The 22,081-nt window shown below is 29.6% G+C and overlaps 1 protein-coding gene across 3 annotated transcripts in view; it reads right to left on the bottom strand.

Moving 5' to 3' along the window:
- LOC129960209 (uncharacterized) overlaps positions 1-22,081 on the bottom strand; it is a 213,753-nt gene that overhangs the window by 144,619 nt on the left and 47,053 nt on the right. Inside the window, exon 2 of one of the 3 annotated variants that reach the window (XM_056073442.1) lies at positions 14,076-14,193. The exons of 1 other annotated variant lie outside the window; for it this stretch is intronic. The gene's annotated coding sequence lies outside the window, so the exon portion shown is untranslated. The remainder of the gene's footprint in view (positions 1-14,075; positions 14,194-22,081) is intronic. One more of the 3 variants, XM_056073443.1, reaches the window with a different exon arrangement.

Genomic DNA, 22,081 nt, shown 5'->3' with positions numbered 1-22,081 from the left:
CGCCGTTTCACTTATTCAGAACGGTCACTTTTGCAAATGGCCAATACCACACGCTACAAAATTGAGGACAACAGTTGAATATTTATTCACCGCATCGCATATTTATTTTTTTTCCGTGGCCGATAGGCTTACTCTATTTTGAAAGGGAACGTGGGTCAGAACATGGTGTTATTTGAAGTTCGGCGGAAATTTTCAATATTGGTAAAATGTTTTTGGAAAAACTCGCAAGCTATTAGTCCTATAGCTTTAGGCCGGTTTCAACGGGTTAAATGACCCGACTTAAAAGTATCAAAAAGAATTACAGATCCACAGATTCGTGTACAGAAAGGTCAAAATGAAATATGCAAAAGGTCCAAGTGCTTCCTTGAAATTCATTCTACATGACAGCTTTACCCAAATTTCGGAGATTTAAAGTAAAGAAAAGTAGGATTTTGTTGTTTAAAAATGTAAACAAAATGGTTTAAATCCATAAAAAGCCGAAAATCTAGGCCAATCATGAAAGGAAACATAAATATCAAGTACAGGAACATATAGGACACTGGATATGAAAATTAAAACCATTGAAGATGGAATATATGTAAAATGAGTTACATGATTGAAACGGAACTTTTCGAATTTCATTTTATGATAACACATATTTATAAATATAAAACAGTAATACATTTTTTCTATTAAATTTTTTAAGCAATCAGGGATAACAATGTTTGAAGCAATAACAAATATAAATTAGAATTAAAACTGAAGTATAAAATAATAACAGGAAAATTTTTTTTTACCAGTAGAGGAAATAAAATTTTGAAGAATTAAAGACATTGGCAAGTTGAACTAATGTTACTTTAGATAAGTATCAAGCATTTAAGCATTTAATAAAAGCTAATTTTTATGTATAAATTAGCCGGTACCCGGCGCGTTTCTACCGCAGAAGAAATAATTTTGGAAATGTCGCTTTTTTGAAATTTGAAAAAGCTATTTTGTTTTAATTAGGAATGATAGAAAGAATAATATTTATTTTCTTGTCGACAATGAATACATTCATTGAAATCGAATGATATATATAGAAGACGTATAAATAATATTTATTCTATTTTTTAGACTTCATTATTCAAGAGCGTTAGGGTAGATAATATTTCGTTTTTCCGTCTTCAGCAAAAACAAATAAATTTCTTGAAAAGAAAAACAATTGCGCTTGCATTAAATATTTCCGATTTTATTTCACTCACATTGATTGGCATCGATGATAATAAATTTATTTATTTATTTTGATACATGTGAGATTAACTCCGAAAGACGTGTGCCGTTTACAGTTTGTGTTTTGTTGCTTGTCAGTTTTAAAATAATGTTGAATCCTAGAAACATATGACAAGATTTGTTAGTAAATTTTATTGTATTCAAAATAACTGCCAATAAACGTACAATGGCTATAACCTTCGCGAAGTTCAAGCAATAAGTTGGCAAAGTTTTATCGCAATCGGATGAATGGTATGGCAGCGCATAAAATACGAACAAACAAAATAGTGAATATTATAAAATATTTGTCTTTCTTTCTTTATCACCGTTTTATTTCTCTAGAGGCGTTTGATATTTTCATTGTTCCTAAAGGTGGTACTTTATGATACATTTTTCACTCGCATCTCGATATACAAAGTTTTCAATTTTTTACAACTATTTATTAATAAGCAATATTTTAATACGTTCGGAACTTAATTATAGGATAATTGATTATTTAATTAAAATTTACTTCAACGAAGAGGAACCAAACTACCTGGTAGTGAATTTCGGAGAGAATAATTTTCATAATTCCATAATTTAATATAATAAAAGCGTTTTCAAGATCATTTTTATTAAATTTATTTCCGCTTTAACACTTTTGACCCGGCATATATAGGACATATATACATTATGGAGATCACCTTTTATTCCCTTCTGGGTAAAGAAATCCTAAAAAATTTTTTACATGTGATTTAAAATTTTATTTACGCAAAGTCGGGTCGAAAGGGTTAAATGAAGAAAAAATAGTTTAAGAACACGTAAAAGTGTCCAGTACGTCATATATTTAAAAACAAACCTATTTAAAAAGTTTACATGGATCTCAGTCATCACATGATATCTCAGATGTTATAAAGAGAAAGCAAATTAATTCAACTTACAATGCTGTTTCCTTCGAGTTTAAATAATTCATTATTTTTAACAACATAAATTAGACTTGAAAAAACAATGTTTTAGAAATTATCCGAGAAATTCTTTTGTTGCATGCTTGCAGGTGCCTTTGTTTCTTTTAGAAACAGCGTTTGAAACCTTGACTTACATAACGCGCTTCAAGAGAAGCCAGGCGATTAACCGAACACATTCTATTGTTACAGGTCCAAAGATTACGAAACTTTCCGCGACCATTTTTAAGCTTTCTTTTATGCTGGAAATGGTTTTGAATTCATTGTCAAGTATCTGTTTCCAGTTACAAGTAATGAAACAAATTAAATTGAAAAGAACTGAAAGAAACACTGAAGACACTGACTTTCTGAAAAGGTATTCATCAATTAGATTTTTGAAGTGCTGAAAACAAAACTTCTGAACGGATGTATTATGTCTAGTGCAGATTGAAGAATCATTAAAAATGTAACCCTTTTCTATTTCTGGACCGAAGAAAAAAGTTGGAGAGTATAAACAGTAGAAGCCAATTTGCATACTTCAACGCTATTCCTTTTGTAAGTCTTTTCTTTTTTTATATATCTTCTGAAACATAAAAGTAGTGTTGGAAAGGAAATGGAAATGATACTTTCCAAAGCCGCGAGAGATAACCTGTAAAAAGTAATCTGATCTTATTCGGTTGCAGAATTCTTTGTTGAAACAAAGAACACCTCCATAAAGTAACAGTAGAAAGGCCCAAGGAAATCATCCTTTGATGTTTAGCAAAGAAAGAGAAAAACAAAGGGAGAGTATTCACGTTTAAAAACGATGCCTGCTTTGATGCAAATGAATTCAAATTTTAAATATTCCGACAGAAATTTTGTTTTTATCAAATGCAAGATTTTTTTTAAAAGGTTGGAATTTGCACTACATGCATATTTTAAATCAAATATCAATTTCTATTTTATTGTAATACAGGAATAAAAAAAATGTGAGCGGCAAGAAATATGAAATTAAAATTAAAGTTAAAAATATATTTTTTTATTTTCATTAATTAATAGTCGCTACTTTTAAACATGGAGAATATATTCTATCCTTTTGGCAATCCAGATTTTTTTTCTCGTCGGCTCATAAAATGTGATTGACAAAATATAAGCAATCACTGAAAAGGCGGGAATTTTATTTCCTAATATAGTGGGTGTGTTGCGATTTTCTAAGGAACTGCCCGGTTTTAAATACACTATTTTTAATTACCACAAACATAAAACTTACAAACACTTATTATTACAGACACACATAGAAAATTAGGTTAAAGAAAACAGTATGGGGGAGGGATTCCACCGTTTCCAGCCGAAAGCATTCGGCGTTAGCGCAAGGGTTGCGCATAGGGAAAAAGTCGACCTTAGGATGCAGGTCTGCCGTTCAACTGCTTGTCTTCTGTAAAACGCCACAAGAGGGCGCTCTCTGCTCAAAGATGAAAAGAGGTGCTACACTAATAAATATTGTGTAGGATTGTAAATATTTAATTTTCTAAACATACTGATCAAATTATTTCTTCTTATAATTAATGCATAACTAACTGCATATTTTGTAATGAGAAAAGGGGCATTTGTGTTTAAATTTATTTATCTTTATTTATGCACTCAATACTTCTCACACAAATCATAAATTGTATAAAATTAATCAGAAGTAATTATAATTATTATAATGATGTATATAACTAGAAATGGAATAAAGAAGAATTCAAGCAACCAAAATGTATCAGATAATGCATTTAGTATTAATTTTTTTGGATGCAAACGATATATTTATTCTCTATACATGTGAAAACAAAGAATTTCAAATAGTTTTAATTAATCATGAAGCACTGATTAATATTTCAGATTACTACTATTTTTTTCAGTATAAAATTACACGTTTTACTTAATATTTAAATGAAGAAAAGAAGCAGATCAAATAAAATTTTAAAACAATATATTTTAATTTATTTGAGTGTTAAAATGAATAAATTCCTTTAAAAATAAAGTTCAGTAAGAATTTTTCTTGATAAGCAAAAATATTTCACAACAAAATTTACACAAAATTTCGTACGAAATTCATTTTTAAATAACTAATCTTTTTTTTATATATATAGATTTCATACTTACAAAGACGACAAAAGACTTATCTTTTTTTTTATAAAATATTAGCGAACATTTTTTTTATTTAACTTCATTAATTATATGAACAATTGTGATTTGTTAAATAATTCTGTTTAAGCGAACTACGTCGCTGTTCTTATATGCATTACAAAAAAAAATTAAATTTTTAAAAATGAATACAAAAATTAAACAACAGAAATCTATTGTCCAACTTTAATCCAAAAAAGTGTCAAACATTTTAATATGTCACAAAAATAAAAATTGCTATTGTTGACATCTAGATAATATCTAAATTTTACAGATTTAAATATGGAAATGACCCCTTTAACAGAGAGCGTTAAATATCTCCAGATGTAATCATGGTACAATAAGCAGAATTTGTACTCTAGACTCTCTTAAAAGAATATTTGTACTTTCTTAAGAGGATTCAATTCATGACATCAATAAAAGGTGTTGCCATGGGATATTTCAAATTTCGTACAATTTTAAATACGTCGTCAATCCCCTGCAAACATTTTATGCACACCATTTTTTAATATAGATTACTTTTATAATGATATTTTCAGTTTTCATATACAATGATTGACGAAAAAATAAAATAACAAATAAATTAATTAAATAAAATAAAGCTAGGTGGCTTTTTTCCTTCGACTATACATTGAACAGCAATGCAAATGTGTTAAACATCCCATGATAGTTATCTAAATGCAGATTCTAAACGATTTAAATTTTTCGATTCAACTGATAAAAATGATTTTCGAAGGTCGAATAGAGAATCTGAACAGTAAACAAACGAAAAGGTTGCTGATTTGTAATACAAATAAGCAAGGAAAATAACTAGTATTCAGTATTTAATAACAAGCCATTATTAATCAATATCTTTAGACGTTAGAAATAAATATCAATGAGAAAACAAAAATCAATTTATATGATATCGTATGTGTCCTTGACGTAAAAAAAAAAAAAAAAAAATCCTAAATAGCTTTTTCATTTTAATAATAAGATAAAATCATGGTCAGCAACCTGTTTGAGAATAAACAAGAGGAAATGTTATTTCTAAAATTAATTTGTTAACAAATCAGATATAATTTACTTTTATTAAAATAAATTATTACAATATTTCCTACTTATTATCTATAACTTCTTCTTTAATTTAGTATCACAGATAACCAAAGCACAGTCAGGAAAATCTCGATTAAACACAGATGGCATCAAAACTCCAGCAATATATATATCCAAATCTCACAAAAAGCATTCGCTAGATATGGTAAAATTTGGAAAGCTTTTTGAGAATTACCGCAATAATGCATTAATTGAGAATTACCGCAATAATGCATTAATAAATTTTATGATAAAATTTCGAATGGATTTTCTTTAGTTAAACTGAAAAGAATCATAGGTAAGGTAGAAAAAAATCAATTCGATTTAAATCACTAAATTAAAAAACATGTCTTTTTCAACTTTATAATAAAATTGAAAGCAACATTACATATTTCTTATGCACGGTTTTTTCTTGTTAATTTCAATATAAATATAACTCTGTTACTTATGACAAACTTAATGATAGAATGATCTAAAATGTGCAGAGCACTATATTTGCAAGTTCCTTAATTGCCAAAATGACACTTTACTGCTTCCGCTTTCTAATTCCACCATTAGTGGATCTTTGATATGCAAATTATATGTCCCAATAACTTTTGGCTTTTGCAAACTAAGTGATGGATTGAAACATAGTCAAAAATAAAAATAAATAAAGATAATGTTGAAAATAATGGCTTAATTCTCATTCTTCCAATTTCCAATAATTAATGCAGTTACAAATCAGAAATTGGTGAATATGTTGCTGCTGGCGATAGGCGAGGATCGAACTCGCAACCTTTGGGTTCGTAGCCGAGTAACAAGACCACTAGACAAAAGAAATTTCTCATGTCTCGTAGCTGTTATCTGGCTTATAAAGCGTCACCACATTACTCCCCCTTCAGTGCGTCGGAGGTGAGACGAACGATTTTTGTCCTGTTTTTGCTGTTATTAGTAGTGATATATTGGCTGTAGCGTCTTATCCATTTTTTTTGGCTGATTATTTATCAGCTTTATTTATTTATTGGCTGATTATTTATCAGCTGCATTTTTTTTTTCTCTTATTGGCCGATTATTTATCAGCTTCATTTTTTATTTATTGGCCGATTGTTTATCACCTTCATTTTTTTTTTTCATTTTTTATTGGCTGATTATTTATCAGCTTTGATTTTATTTCTGGTAGAGGGCGCTACAACAGTTGTATGAAGGTTTTTTTCGTATCACGTTATCGGGTCACCAATGTTGCTATTAGCGATAGGCGAGGATCGAACTCGCAACCTTATGGTTCGTAGCCGAGTAACAAGACCAGTAGACAAAAGAAATTTCTCATGTCTCGTAGCTGTTATCTGGCTTATAAAGAGTCACCACAAATACTTTTATAAACATACTTCTTGCGGCAGCACGAATTCTTTAATAAAATGCACTTAAAATATTTATTTAAAAATAAAATTTTTTTATAATGTAAAATCCGATATGCAAATATTTGCTTGTTCCATAAAGATGTTTTCCAGTAAATTCATATCAAAAATGTTTTTAATTAAAATATCAAATTTAATTAAACCCGAATTTGACGCGAAGTTATCAATTCATTTTTCAAAAATGAAAGTGCAGAAGTCATTAAATAATTTTAAAATTTCTATTTAATAATATTTTTTCAAATTTCTATTCAGCTCCGAATGTGCCTGAAGAGTAAAATTCGAAGGAAGTTACTCTCGATTCAAAAATCAAAATCTGTCTACCCCAAGCAATTTCCCCTTCTTCAACGACTACACCAAAAACGAAAAATGTAATATCTTCCATTTAATTAAAATTTACGAAAAATAAATTTAATTACAAGTTATGCCATCGTGGTGTATATCATTTTACTAGAATTCTGTTTATTGCTGTAGATTCATTTCAATGCGACAGAATCGAATTCGATGAAGCAAATCAAATGGGATACACACCATGGAAAAACTCTGATGTAGGTAAATTACCTCACGATGACCTTCAATCCTTCAAAGGCAAAAACAAAAATTCCTAAACAATCGATATATAAATAAGACCACCAACTATTTTTCACAGTATTGTCTTCTCTTTCTTTTAGTTGACTTTGATCGGAATGTGTTGAAAAAGATTAAGAATCGATTAGCACGGATGGGGAAAGCGGGAAAGAAAAATCTTCAGTTACTCTAAAATACATGCAAGTACCTAATATTTTATCAGCGACATTTATTGGTAAACATGTGAAGTGTCAATATAAACGACAATGGTTTTGGGTCTTACCAATTTGCTATTACTTTAAATTTTTTCCCATTTAGTATTATTGAGTTATTCGGCGTATAAAGACCCCAATCACGGAACGCTCCACATCAGACACTTTTAGAAACTTATAGTGAAGCTGTTCCGTCATATCCCAACAATTTAAGAGTGGTGATTTCGGTGCCAATGACAAAGAACGGCCTGGAGGACCAAACAAATTCAAAAACAATCAGTTGCAAGACTGGACGAAAATAGGAAAAAATTGTAGAAAATGATGGAAAATATTTTGATTGATATATATTGTACCCATTTTTCTCCATAAATGCCTTTATAAAGTGAAAAAAATAATCAAAATACATGCAAGTACATAATAGAAATTTCTGAAGCAACAGAGCGAAATCAATACGAAAATGCAATAGCTACCGCTATATGAAAGAAGCTACTTTCAGCAAGAAACATCTAAAGACAGTCGCAGCATGTCATTCCATCCAATTTTTCGTCTAATAGACAGAACTATCTTAAACAGGTTAAAAGGTAAACCTCTCATCTAATCACAATCTTAAACATAGCAAGGAGGTCAAAGAAGTGTCATGGGGAGCCCTGCGGGAGACTGAACTACATCACAACTTGATACCAAAAAAGAAACATTAACGTTACTGAAAAAAACTGGCCCTTCATTAGTCTAGCAAGTGAATTTCTTCTGTACAAATTAAAGACTGTGTGAAATTCAAAACAGAATAAAATAAGTTGAGCTCTAACAGTTAAAACTTCGATACATTGTTTTCTTTCATGTGACAAGAAAAATCAGACATATAAAAAGTTTTAATGGATTCATTATCAGTCTTTTAGGAGTTTAAAATAATAATTGGTGCGGAATTTTTTTATGCATTTTTAGGGCAGCCTTTCGCAATCCCTTTCGGCTATTAAACAACCGTCTAACATTGTTTATTAAACAGACCTTGATTGATCTGTAACAGATTTTTGTTGCATATTTAATATATGTAATTTAATTAAGCGAAGTTAAAAAAAAAATAGCAATTTATAATCCGTGAAACGCCGCGTTATTGTTTGTCATTATATCGAGGACAATTTCAGAGGCCCAGACACCGCATTAGAATTTTTTAAACTACAGGAAAATGTTTCCACACTTGGTTATTCGAGAAACATCAAATATGATTTTAAAAAGTTGAACATTTGATTTCGCATATTATTGTCTAAATGGTATTTATTGTTTGAAATACTTTTATATGTGGTAGTGTAAAATATTTTAATCCAAATGGCCTTAAAATGAACGCATGCTGCTCTAACATTATCCATTATATATAAATGAATTTTTGTTTGTTCATATTTTATGCGCTACCATGTGGTTCATCCGATTGCGATAAAACTTTGCCAACTAATTGCCACTTGCATGAAGGTTATAGGGAGTGTACAATTATTATATCTAATATATTAGAATGGATTTTTGGTCGTTTTTTATGCCCAACCGTATCGTTTATCCGATGGCGATAAAACTTTGCTAACTTATTTCTTGAACTTAGAAAAATCCATGCTTTTCACATGGCCAGTTGTATGTTGGATTCTCACGAGTCAAGAAATTAACTTGTTTTTGCTGAAGACGGAAAAACAAAAAAAAATATTGTCTACCAGAAAGTAAAGAAAAAGAGTAGATATTGTTTATACTTCTTAGTATATCATTCAATTTCATTGAATGTATTCATTGTGGACAAAAAAAATAAATGTTCTTTCTATCATTCCTAATTAAACAAGATAGCTATTTCAAATTTCAAACGATATTTCCAAAGTTATTTCTTCTGAAGCAGCAACGCATCGGGTACCAGCTACTGTACAATAAATATCGTCAAATTCATAAAAATAAATATTAGAAATTATCAATTTCCATATTCAATATTGCGTCAATGACTCCAGCCTAATCTTAATCGTGATTAGAGACAATATTTGCATATTAAAAAATGGCGAACATGCGCTTAGCCTGAAAACTACTTAATCATAATACTTTAACAGACCACTACAGCTATATAATGCTGTTGTTTAGTTTAACTATTAAAAACAGAGGTTGTTGACTTTAATATCAAACAAACTGTTCATTTTGAAACCTCTTTATGTTTAAGTCCATCCAAAGTAGTTTGGACTGTATTTATTTTGTAGACTAGAAAAAAGCTTTCAATAATCTGACAAAGAGAGATAACTTTTTGCTCTATGCTGAGCACCCATCTTCCGATAGATAAACAGTTCAAAAAGTAACGTTTGTAGAACATACAAGTCTGAAATCCGTCTTGGGTCACTGGCTGTGGAGCTTATGTTTACAGCGCGGCCACAGGTTTCCTTCTTAAATAATCTGCATGTATAAAGAATCATTCTTCCCAAACGGACTAGTAAATTTGTAATAAAAATCATTGCTTTGAATAGTTTTATAAGCGTTAAATACTTCCTAATCTAAGTATAAACAGTTACCAATGTTGTGCGTTAACTAGCGTAGAAAATAGGGATTTCATAAATTCATACAACAGTGTGTGTGTGTGTGTGTGTGCATTTATATATAATAACTTCTAATTAATCGACATTTTTGAAATAATTTCCTGACTAAACACATTACTTAACTTCCGAGTTCCGCAGGGTACTATTTTTCCCCTCTCCTTACAGAACCCAAAAAGAGTTGCGGTATGCTATACCGCCAAATTCCATTCTAAAACTATATAGTGTTAAAATAATTTCACACTATTTCTTTTTCCTGTTTTCTGCCTTTCTAGTTGATATGTTGAAATATTTTCGTCATTTTTAAATAGAAATTTTGATAATAAATAAAATTTAGACCATGTCCTTAAAATTATGAAGAATAAAAAATGTTTAAGACCTCTACGCCTGTTTTTTCAAAGAATGTTTTAAATGTATATCAAACAAAATACCTTTCACATCAGTAGAATAACGGTTGTACTTTCTTCACAACAATACTTTCTTTGGTCTTTGTTATGGCTATCTATGACTATGGCTGTAGAGATGCATGGTTATTTCCATCACTCATCAAGCATTTATAATCGGCATTCCGATTAAATTATTGATAAATTTACTTTATGAATAGTGAATTTTGATAATTTATTGGCGAATTTTAAATAACTAACTTTAGAAGTGACATCGACCTTTAGAAGGGACCTCGCAAAGTCGCACCTCAAACCTGCCTCATCAAATCACTCATTCAAACTTATTTTGACATTTGATGAGGCATTCACAAATTAAATTATCAGCAAAATATTTGCTTTCAGTCTTGGAAACAGGGATTTTAAAGTTATTAAATAAATAAGTCAACTATTGGTATCAACACCAGCTATGCGAGATGAATAAAAAAGGGGTCGTAAGTCTCTTTCTCATTTCGAAAATGCAATAATTTTCATTAATATGATTTTTTCAAATATTTAATTCATAAAAAATATTAAGGTAGCAGTGTTATATGAGCTAAATCGAAATAAGAATCAGCTTTTTAAAAAAATAATCCAAAGAATACATGATTTAAAGAGAAATAAAGCAAACGGCTATTTCGTAATAAAATTAGATCTAGCATAAAATACTGAATGAAATGTACATTATGATATACCTGTATTCTATTTAAATGTGAACAATCATTTAGAACAATTTATTCTGAAGATTGGGCACCTTCCCCACTGTTATGCGAAGCCAGTTTTCTCTTATTTGATATAAAAATATTCTACATGTTAAGTAATTTCAACTGAATACATTCTTAAAAAAATAATAAAATACGAAGAATTGCAATTCTTATATATTTATCAAAAATAAAAAAAAAAAAAAATCACGAAGTAAAGTTCTTAGCAATAGCTAAGCTAAAAAAAAAAGTTTCGCGTCTAATATAAAAAGATTAAAAGAAATAGTAAAATCCCGTTCTTAATAACTTGAAAATATTTTTTCCTCTTAACTGTTTGATTTCATCAGTTGTTTGACTTTCCCAAACGTTCATTAAATACAGATGGTAATAAAAATCTTATCAGATTGTCAATATATTAAACAGTTCAATTTTACAACTTTTAGTCTAAATTACTTATGAAAATACAAGACTGGGAACTTATAAATAGTAAGAAATTTGTTTTATTTTTTACTTTTTTAGTAACAAGAAATAACTATAAGGATGCGTCTATAAAAAGATATCCTGAAATCCAATCTAAAAAACCAGGTCAATTGAAAGAAAACGTTTTATTGATTTTCTTTCTACATTGGAAATAATTTATTGTTTACCGGGATGTCAGATACAAACAAATCATCATTTTTAAATCATAGGAAATGGAATTTACCATTTATTTTTACAAATAAATGAATATTTACCAAACTTCTCAAAACGCAAAGTCTGAGAAGACAAATTAATTGGCAATACTTCAGGGCGATGACCAAAGAAATTCATTAATCCAACGCAAATGCGTTCTAATTTTAGGGCTTACCTGTTTTTCGCTCTTCAGTGCGTTTCCAGATAATACGAAATTAATCCTTGTAGAAACAAGATAAAAAATAATCAGGTACTTACCACACGACAAGCATAAAAGAGGCAAACCAGATCTAGATTAAATTTTTCTTTCTATAATTCCTGTTCTAACTCTTCTATCTATAACTTTTTTAAAGCTGAGAGTTTATCATCTTTTAAAAAGAAATGGAATTGAAGAAAATTTCAAAAATAGTTTAAAAATGCGTGATTTTTTTTAAAAGCTTAAACAGTTAAGCAGCTTTTACACAGATTTACGATACGGATTTTATATCTAACTTGTTTTATTACCAATTTCGCGCGGCATAGATTCAAATACATTAATTGATTTTATTACTTCTGTTATTAAAAATTTCTTTTCTAATTTTTCGTCTCGTCAAATAGTTGCTTTATTATTCTATCATATGGCTACATCGAAAATACACAGGAAGACAACTGAAATATAAATATATACGTCAATTTCAAGCCACTTGAATTTTATTTAAGAATTTGCCAGCATTTTTTCACTTATTTAAATATTTTCAGAATTACTTTTGAAAGTAAAATGACATAGTTTACCAATAAATGAGCTTCAGAATTCTACATTCATATTTAAAATCCTTAATCTTCTAAATTGCGGAATAGTTAATGTGACGAGCATTTTCTGTTTTACATTATCGATATAAAATTAAGTTTTACGACTTTAAATATAATATAATTTTATATCTAATATAACAATATATTAATACTAAATGTTATAGCTTACGATTTAATCTCGAGATAGTATTTCTTTATTGTAAAATTAAATCCTTCCTGGGTACATTTAATCTCAGCAGTCGAGATCATGGATTCACAACGATTTACATGCTAATATGTTACCTTTACTCATTTGATCTGAATGAAAGCCTTGAAACAATAGGTACTTAAAGGAATTTTCTCTAAAGCAAATGTCGGTTAACAGCAGTAAGTGAATATTACTATGTTTGATCAACTGTTGCGATTAGATGGTATCTTAAAAGTAAGAACTAAGAACGCTTTAAAAAAGTAATTCTTATTCTTATTAATGATCGAAGCGAGTCGTCTGTATTGCTCTGCTAATTTTTTTTCTTTCAAAGTTTTTATCACAACTTTTAAAAATTTTCGAAAATCAGGAGTCAGGATTACCAGAGAATTACATCTTTTATAGTCAATTAAAATAATGGTTAAAATAAGTCATTTTGAAAAGACTCCGGCTTTTTGTGCAGCCACTTTTAGAAGATAATAATAATAGCAATCAGACTTTATTTTCAACTAATACTCAGTTTTTTTAAATGTCGGATTTTTTGTAATCGCTCCTCAATTTCAGGGAGCTTCTAACTGCATGGATTAAGTGTCTTGAACTGCTGCATTTTGTCACTTCATGTCGTTTCTTGTTGGTATGACCGAATATTACGATTTCTTACTTGAAATCTGGTGCATTTATTGTCTTTAAACGGTGAGATTTCGCTATAAAACATTATCAGTTCAATGACAGCAAAAGTGCTATTTTGTTGTATTGAGATCGTCCTTGCTGGAATGCAGCAGTCTCTGCACAGATTATTGTTAAAAATTCATCTGGTAATCTTCAGGACTAAAAACTGCTTATTGTAATCTTCAGGACTAAAAACTGCTTACTGTAATCTTCAGGACTAAAAACTGCTTACAATAATCTTAAGAGCCAGTTCTGTTAGAGTGGATTTTTGAAATGATGCCACACATATGAATATTATGACAACAATGAAACCCTCTCATTAGATGTATTTGAAATAAAATTTTCACTATGCCGGATATGAAAGACGTGATTTAATAGAATTAGTGCTCAGACAGGTAAGTACAGACTTAAAGAAGATAATCGATGTTTTCGGTGGGGTGAATATTTAAGGAACATTTGATTCAGAATATCCAAAATATTAGGAGCTCCTTACCATAAAGAATAAAATTTAGGCGTTGAGAACAAATTTATCAGTATCAAGTAAAGAAAATAGTAATCTTACCTTTTAAATGAATAGAGAAACTTGGAGTCCAAATGTTACTGACTGCAAAAGAGCTAATGGCAATGTTGCTTACTTGTCTTTTAATTGTATCGCAATCTTCTTACTCGCATCAAGACTTCTAGGACATAAAAAAAAAAATGAAAATAAATTAATAGTTGAAAATACTTTTAAGACTTTCTGCATGTTTTATAATTGCTCCTCTCCATCATGATAAGTATATTTACCATGGGGTGTACAATACTAGTTGTTTTTCTATGAAATAACCATCAGTTTATTGACTGCGATTAATCTTTTTTGGCCCCGGGGCATTTGGCATCACCGATGTAATCTACATTTAATAATCAATTTGATATCATAACGTACCTTTCATATTTATAAAAAGCAATATGATCTGGATACAAACGAATACCGAATGAATAATGTTAATTTATCGGGATGAAATTAATAATCTAAATTTTTTTTTTTATATTTAATGCCTTTATAATAAATAATAATTTGGATTGGAGAGGATTAGTCAATAGAGACAGGCATAGTATCAAAGATTAATCAAAATATGGCATGCAGTGCATAAAACATAAGACAAAAACTTTCATATTTCAGTACTTTATTTCAAATTGATGTAGCAAAAAAAAAAATTAAAGGTGAGGCCCAAGTTCAATTGTCTTCATAAACAGAACATTTCTTAAAATTTCGAAGTACACAGAAAGTATTACAGAAAGGCTAGTGTTGTTTGAAAATCAGCTCTAACAAATCACGCGATACTTCAAACAACATGATAAATATTCATAGCAATATTTATGCTACATAATCCTTGAAATAACAGTAATATGCCCAAAGGTCTTATTATGATTTTTATAAGTGAATAGAAATATAAACAATATACTGCTGCAGTAGACTTTGTTAAAGCCTATAACATTTAGCAAGAGAGACCCGAGTCAGAATTGTCTCCTAGTAAATCTTACAATAGAGCACTATCAATACAGTTAACTTTAAACATAGTAAAATCTGATCATTCTATGAAAATATGCTAAAACCTTTCGGAATCGTATTGTTCTTTGCACAAAGCCCACTGTGAAAAACAACTTTCCCTGAACTTTCGCTCTAATTTCCCATCGTGATTTCACACAAGAAAAGCGCAATGGTAATAGCACTTTTTTTTGGCGGAGCAGAGGAAAATATTCAAGCATAGATATATCATATGCTTCAAACGAAATATTATTGCATTAGAGAAAGGAAAACAATTTCCAAATGTTGATTCAGCAGAAAAACAGTACAGAAGCAAACTTTCATGGCAATAAATATTTCACATTAACAATGAATAAAAAAAGAAAAAATGTTTCACAGTTAATCGTGTTTTTTTCTCCCTGCTGAAACATAAACAGAAGAAAGAAAAGGTCGTGTATTGAAATGTTAATGACGTAAATGCACTACGCGAAGGTCTCGTTTTTTATGATCCAAAACAGCATTTACCACCGTGTATTTCATTGAAGACAAACAGTTTGATACTTACAATTATTAGAAACATCAATATATGGACGATGGTCTTTTCGCAAAATCGAAATCCAAATACACTGCCTACTGATGATCAGATCTCCATCACAAGATATGGGAAATACATTAATAATAAAGGATATTGCAGTCTGTAAAGACTGTTTAAAAGGAGTTTTATTTGCTGAATCATTTGGATATCATTTAGACAACGGATTGCTTTCAATTTGACTTTGAACATTTTTAAATTTTGTATCGTCTCGCTTAATCCCGACATACGATTAAATTAATTCATACAATCAAGATAGAGCATCATCTACATAAACCAAATCATGCGTTCAAACAAATGAGAACAAATAACGCTTCAGTTTTCCTTTTCTGTTCTATAATATTTTGCCTAAGTTTGCAAACTAAATCTAATATTAGAACAAGTTTACGCAGTGTTCAGTTCTATTTAATCATCCTAATAATTGTTTACTCAGTATTATAAACTAAATATTTCCAATTTTAAATGATAATTCTAAATACATAATATTCTTAAAAAGAAAAAATGTATATATCCGCACAGCACACAATTTGTTACAAAAATTCAAGGTTTACTGTCGGAAAGTTATACCAGCGATGGAATTCTAAATAGAATATCAAACATTTCAGCAACAACTCATTACAAATTCGTTAAAAATGCAATGATAATTAAACAAATGTCCAAGTGTAGTTGACTCTTTCTTTAGATAGTATGTTTATTACTTTTGTTAGATGATGCTTCTTTCACGTTAATTGAATTATAAAACCTAATACGAATTTATTATGTGTGCCAACTTTATATAAACAAGATAATTATGTAAAAAATACATTCCAAATTTTTTTTAGAAATGCATTTTTATTTAAATTATTACCTTGCATGCATTTTGGGAATTATTTTTTATGGCACAAAATACATGCGGAAAGCGGAAATAAAAGTGATATGCAATGATCTGTGCACTCATTTTCTAGCACATCGTGATGGTGATGTAAAAGTAACGAGCACGAATTCGCCAGAAATGAAAAATGGACGAAAGAAGAATATTTTCGATGTATGATTCAAGGATTTTATGTTTCCAAAGTCAATGTGTATTTAAACACACTGAAATTGAAAATGCACACTGTTTATTTTTATTTTACTCTCTTGACATTATTGACTAGTCAATTTACTCTTTTTAAACTTATTTTTTTTAAGTAAAAATCACTTTACATCACATATTAAAAATATAATTTAAAATTATTAAGAATTTAATATATTTAATTAATACAGAATGAAATTTCGCAATAATCATGAATTCATAACAAAAAGAATTCCTGTTACACAAAATGAAAAATATACTTAACCTAATAACGTACCATGGAAACTGATTAAATTTTTAGTATATTAATAAAGCGAAAAGCCTTTAAATAAGCCTCAAGTATATCAATAAGAGCAGTTGTATCAAGTACTTTTAGACAACCGAAATCCTTATCTCCGAGATACGATGACAAGCCAAATAATTCATTTTTAAAAATAAATTATCGATTTCTCGGGATATTTGGATTGGATGACAATATTTCTCTAATGAACTATAACGAAGTGCTTTGCAAGTCGCCACACACGCTTCTGCCAATTAATTAATTAATGGCACAAGATGATTTTCAAATGTTTTATTTGAAACACTGGGGAAAATCTACAGGAGAAATTTCAAGACGACACCCAATATCTGCAGAGAGGTGCATTTTATTTGCAAATCTTGAGAAATAATTACTGTTTCGGTTTGAAGAAACACAAATGCTATTTTGAAAAGTGATCAGATTATGTAAGCGTCTCTTAAAATAATACTGCCTTTACCAATTCTTAACGCCACACCAACAGGAGAATGTTAACATGCACAGGTCCATTTACAAGGCGCATCTTTGGTGGTTATCAACTATTTTCATTTCCCTCATGCGCAAATTGTAGTCAAATAGGCAATTTAGGAACTGAAATGTGCTTGCATCTATTTCTTACATATCGTATCATAATCGATTAACAGAAGATACAACAACTATGAATAATTCTAGAAAACATAAATGATTAATATTAGAATGCATAATTATTTCAATGCGCAAAATGCAGCCAAGATATTATTAAAGTTCAATGCACAGAAATAATCAATAGAATAAACAACAGCTCATTTATTTTTAGATGCCGCTTTCGCTGCCCACAATAATTATATTTCAGGTAACAATGCAATGAACTACAAGCATCAGGCAATTACTCGCCGCCAATGAACTAGTGGACATTTCAAAAACCAATTACAAAAGTGCAGAATCCATAGATTCAGAACATTTGATGTTTTAACCTAGTTCATTAAGAGTCCAATCAAACTATTCAAACAAGGAAAACAAACGAAAAACCTTGAATTTATGACAAAGCTTTATATTTGTAACAAGTTACTTTTTCCGTAAATCTTCGATGCCGGTATTCTACAATAATTTAGTTTTATCTATAGTCAACTAAGCAATCAGACAGGTTTCACCTTCATGATCGGAGGATTACGGTTCCTAGACCTCAGTGTCATGAATGAGTGAATAAAACAACATAATGTTGCTATGGCGAGAAAATTTGATAAAGATGTTATTTCCATAATCTGAGTGGAAAATATGTTGCCCATCTCAAAATAGCCCAAGCATTGTCAAAAAAACCAAATGCTAATCAACAAATCAATAAATATATATCCGATTATGGACTTAGTATAAAATATTCGTCAGTTTTTACTTTCTCGTATTCGAAGCATAGAGAAAGTATTATAATCGTCAAAGAATTCCAGCTCGAGATATCTTGACGACTTCCCACATTTCAGGCCACCCTGAGTTCGAAAAACATATTTTTGGAAAATGCCTACTTGTCTATATGTATGTGACAAACTTTATGCTAGAAGGATGAAATTTGGTTAATGGCTTTTACATCAAATTTGTAGATTTATATCAATTTTTGAGCAAAATCTCTTCAGAGGAAGTCTGTCTGTCCTTTTTATTCGAATATAAATTGATACAACTACAAAAGGAAGGAAGCCAGATGAATAAAATTCGGTTCACAGATTTAACATAGTATTGAAGATATTTATCAAGTTTTAAACCAAATTCAACAAGGGATTGAATGTCTGTCGATATGTACTTTCAGAAGCATGCAAACACGGTAACTCAAAAACGCAGTGACACGAATATATCAAATTTGGTGTGTGATTTTGTGACTGCAATTGTAGTTTTATATCAAAGTTTAATTTCAATAGTTTGAGAAAAATGCGTCTAAAACACAAATTTATCTTTATTAGAGAGAGTATGCGAGAAAGTTTTGGGAAGACTACTCGCGCATGTACATGCTTCTCTAATCAAAAATGAAGTTATATGAAAGTTGTAGAAGATTATTTGAAATTCCCGGAGCCAAATTGAGAAAATTCAGAATCGGGGTTAGAATTGAATCCTATCTTCCACGAAGAAAAGATTGTTATAAGAAACATATAATTCAATTTAATATTGTTTTTGTCTTCAAATATAGTGTTTTTGAATAAATATTTGTCAAATATCAGCTGATAAAAATCTTAAAGCCGTTTTCTATGGCAACTGACAAATACCATGTTGGTATGCGAGTCAGTTCAGATAGAAAATATACGAGACTTAAAATAATAAAGCATTTGTAATCCTTTAAATTTTCATCATTTTTTATTTATATTTAATTATATTCATTTTATCCCGAATCTTAAATATATATAAGCTCTTTCCTTAATGCAATTTAAAAATATACAATAAGTCTACGTTAAAAATTCATTTTTGACAGAAAAGATATATTTATGCTTTGTTTGGAAACCTGCATCTTAACATTTTCAAAACCTTTTCTATCTTTTCTGTAGAATAATCAGAAATGAAATTAAAGGTGTTTTGACTGAAATTGGAACAGCATTTAAAGCTGAAAGTGGAACAGTAAATAAGACAAGCGTCTTGGAAGTTTATTTAAGTTATTTAAAAATTGCCTTTTTTTATTTATATTTCTTTGTCGTATGTTGGATATTATTTTGGAATATATTCTGCAAGAATTTATTTCTGATAGCATTGTTACAAATAGCTCAAATATTTTCTTTCGCTATTGGTGCTGTAATTTCTATCTATGGAAAGCATGGAAAAAGTAATAATTATGACAAATATTAAGTAGTAAAAATTATCTCCAAATTAGTTAGCATGCATTTTCCAAAATAAATGATTAAAGTAATGAAAACTCCACATGCCAGCTGATCACAATAAATACTCAATAAAACCAAGAAAACGACCGGTGGGAGGAATCCAAAACTGAACATTAAAAATAAGTGAATTATGCTGAGAAATGCAGAAACGGTCTATAAATTTAGTAAGTTATGAAGAGGAAAAAACCATCATCTCATTAAAAATTAAAAACAAAGTCGTTTTCCTCGAAACGTAGTATTTCCATAAACTTTCATTTTTCAAAATTAATAAATACTATCCAAAATTATTCATTATTAAAATACTATTCAAAATATCTAGCTGAAATTCCCCATATATTTTGTTTATAATACCATCAATTGATTGAACCAAATTAAAATATTTCACCATTTATAAAGTTACATACCTTTTAAGCTTTAAAAAAGAGGTCAAACTTAAAAGAAAATCCGCGATTTCACATAATTTTGGAAGAATTCCGAGTTATTGCTAAAATTGGATTTTGTAATTTTGGAAGAATTCCGAGTTATTGCTAAAATTGGATTTTGTAATTTTGGAAGAATTCCGAGTTATTGCTAAAATTTTTGGTTGAATCCATGGTCAACAAATTAATAAATATATATACTGAAGGATATAACCAATCCGATCATATGTTCTTGATCGAAAGTGATTGAAAAAAAAATCTAATTTAATGCAAAAAATTCTAAATTTTCACAAAAAATGTTTTAAAAATATTTAAATTATAACTTTCTCCATCATATATCACGTTTTTTCATAGAGGTCATCTAAAAAAGGAAAAAAAAGTTTTTTTTTTTTTTTTTTTTCAAATCTCATTATTTTAAAACGTAAAACATATTTCTGAACACAGTCGGACATTTTATGCACATCATGTTTTGCAAGAAACCGAAATTAATTGCAACACATGAACCGAAACCAAATCTGGGGGGGGGGGCTTTCAAAGAGATCAAATACTCTGATGTTTTTCTTATTTATTTCTTATTCTAAACAATAGTAAAATAAAATAGTTAAGGATTTTTTATAGCAATTTCATCTTTTGAAAAAAATAAAACCATTTTATACGCTCTTGAGCAAAAAGATCTAAAAAAATTTCGCAGAAACTTTTCATCGGTTATTTACGACGAGTTTCTCATCGTACTGAGACTTCCCATTGAATCTGCATGCGAAAAGATTAATGAAGCGTATACGAAAAGAAACTCCCTGCTATTCGCGACGAGTTCCCGAAGAAACTAGACCGTAGCAGAGATCTTCATTACTCTTTGTCTATGTTCTCTGCTTGAGAGCTGAACTTGGGATTTCTAGTTTGCTCAATTCCTACAACTTAAAAAAAAATAAAAAAAAAGGATAAAAGTTTATCGGGACACCATAATATTTTTAATTTTTGGCATTTTATGTCAACTTTTATAACGTGTGTTATTTTTTGCAAAATAACATACCACTAGAAATGTTTCCAATGAATGCATAAAAAGTATGCTTTTTTCGAAGAAAACAGCTCTCAAATTCGAACAAAGAACAATAGCGAAGTTCCGTGTTTTACCAAACGATAATCACTGGTATATTACTCACAAATGATCTGCATTGACTGCGCAGGTGACTGTTTCTTTTCAAGATAAAAGGAACGGTCAATAAAAGAGAATATCTTTAGAAAGAATTCCGTAGGATTTCCGAGAATAATAAAAAGAATTAACCTTGAAGAAATGTGCAACTCACAGCACGATTATGAAGATGAAAAGTAGGCGAGATTACTCACAACTTGGATATAATTTGTTAGTTTAACGTCCTGTTTTGGAGCTACAGAAGGACTAGCTTAGAAAGAACGCGGACGAAACCATGACCTTCTCCACTTTCTTAAGCATTTATTTAAATAAAACGAAGAGAAAATTGAAAGGAAAAACTATACGGCCACTTTAAAACAGATTTAATGGTCATTAGGTCCTCGAGGGTAATTAAAAATCAAGAGCTTTATTCGTTGCCATTTCCGAACATTATAAGTACATTTTTTGATTTTACAAATTTCGCTATTTAGCTGGAATATATGAAAAAAGTCTACCTATACAAGTTTAAAACTACGCAATGCTTTACAAATAGTAAAAAGTAATAAAATGCTTTGCCGACATGAAGATCTCTAAAAATAAGAAATCACGATTTACTTTCAAAAGCGGCCACTTGATGCAACCAATCTACACACTTTAGCAAAACTGACAAACATCCATCTTGCTCTGTTAGAGGATTGCCAGAAACACGCAATAAATTCATTAAAATTTAAACAGTACTGTTCCTAA

The sequence above is a fragment of the Argiope bruennichi genome, chromosome X2 (assembly GCF_947563725.1).
Source record: "Argiope bruennichi chromosome X2, qqArgBrue1.1, whole genome shotgun sequence".
Taxonomy (NCBI): Eukaryota; Metazoa; Arthropoda; class Arachnida; order Araneae; family Araneidae; genus Argiope; species Argiope bruennichi.
The sequence above is the reverse complement of the archived record's forward strand: the minus strand, read 5'-3'. Positions and strand labels throughout refer to the sequence as shown.